Source organism: Eumetopias jubatus, unplaced genomic scaffold, assembly GCF_037043125.1.
Source record: "Eumetopias jubatus isolate StellerSeaLion01/CBP00866 unplaced genomic scaffold, mEumJub1_p1.0 scaffold_11, whole genome shotgun sequence".
Lineage (NCBI taxonomy): Eukaryota > Metazoa > Chordata > Mammalia > Carnivora > Otariidae > Eumetopias > Eumetopias jubatus.
This window is the reverse complement of record NW_028274817.1, coordinates 1856693-1858650: the sequence shown is the minus strand read 5'-3', so window position 1 is coordinate 1858650 and position 1958 is coordinate 1856693.

Genomic DNA, 1958 nt, shown 5'->3' with positions numbered 1-1958 from the left:
GAGACCAGGCCCCTCTCTAGGGACCCATTGTCCCAGCCTTGTTCCCGTATTTTGTGTCCCGTGTCGCCTCTGTCGCCCCGTGTTTGCGTTTGACCACGTTGCACTGTTTGCATGCGCCGGAGGCAGACGTCTGTCAGAGGCTTGGAGTCCATTCGTGTGTTGCTGCCACCCGCCCACCTGCCTCGTGAGATGGAATCATAATAAACCACATGAGGACACCGCTAAAAAACAAAACAAAACAAACAAAACAAACAAACAAACAAACAAAAACTGGGTGGGTGTGTTGTGGTATGTATGTATGATATACGTACAGTATGTTTGTAGTGTATGTGTTGTGCGTGGGTTACTTGTGTGCTATGTGCATGCTGTATGTGCAGCGTCATTTGGGGTGGTATATGTGTGCTGAGAGTGGTGTGTCTATGGTGTGTGCATGGGGTGTGTGTGTGGTGTCGTTTTAGTTATTGATTTTTTTAAAAATTTTATTATGTTATGTTAGTCACCATACAATACATCATTAGTTTTTGATGTGCTGATCCATGATCCATTGTTTTCGTATAACACCCAGTGCTCCATGCAGTACGTGCCCTCCTTAATACCCATCACCGGGCCAACCAATCCCCCCTCTCCCCTCCCCTCTAAAACCTGGTCTGTTTCTCAGAGTCCATAGTCTCTCATGGTTCATCTCTCCTTCTGATTCCCCCCCTTCATTTTTCCCTTCCTTCTCCCAATGTCTTCCATGCTATTTCTTATGTTCCACAAATAAATGAAACCATATAATAATCGACTTTCTCTGCTTGACTTATTTCACTTAGCATAATCTCCTCCAATCTCATCCACGTGGATGTAAAAGTTTGGTATTCATCCTTTCTGATGGCTAAGTAATATTCCATTGTATATATGGACCACATCTTCTTGACCCATTCATCTGTTGGAAGGGCATCTCGGCTCTTTCTGCAGTTTGGCTATTGCAAACATTGCTGCTATGAACATTGGGGTGCACATGGCCCTTCTTTTCACTATCCTTGTCTTTGGGGTAAATACCCAGGAGTGCAATTGCTGGGTCATAGGGTAGCTCTATTTTTAAATTTTTGAGGAAACTCCACACTGTTTTCCAAAGTGGCTGTACCAACTTGCATTCCCACCACCGGTGTAAGAGGGTTCCCCTTTCTCCACAACCTCTCCAACATTTATTGTTACTTTCCCTGTCCATTTTTGCCATTCTAACGGGTGTAAGGTGGTATCTCATTGTGGTTTTGATTTGAATTTCCCTGATGGCTAATGATGATGAACTTTTTTTTCATGTGTCTGCTAGCCATTTGCATGTCTTCTTCAGAGAAGTGTCTTTTCATATCTTCTGCCCATTTTTTGACTTGATTATTTATTTTTTGGGAGTTGAGTTTGAGAAGTTCCTTATACATCTTGGATACCAGCCCTTTATCTGTAGTGTCATTTGCAAATATCTTCTCCCAGTCTGTGGGTTGCCTCTTTGTTTTGTTGACTGTTTCCTTTGCTGTGCAGAAGCTTTTTATCTTGATGAAGTCCCAAAAGTTCATTTTTGCTTTTGTTTCTCTAGCTTTTGGAGATGTATCTTGAAAGAAGTTGCTGTGGCTGATGTCAAAGAGGTTACTGCTTATGTTCTCCTCTAGGATTTTGATGGATTCCTGTCTCACATTGAGATCTTTTATCCATTTTGAGTTTATCTTTGTGTATGGTGTTAGAGAATGGTCAAGTTTCATTCTTCTGCATGTGGCTGTCCAATTTTCCCAGCTCCATTTATTGAAGAGACTGTCTTTTTTCCATTGCATGTTTTTTCCTGCTTTGTCAAAGATTATTTGACCATAGAGTTGAGGGTCCATATCTGGGTTCTCTGTTCTGTTCCATTGGTCTATATGTCTGTTTCTGTGCCAGTACCATGCTGTCTTGGTGATCACAGCTTTGTAATATAGCTTGAATATATA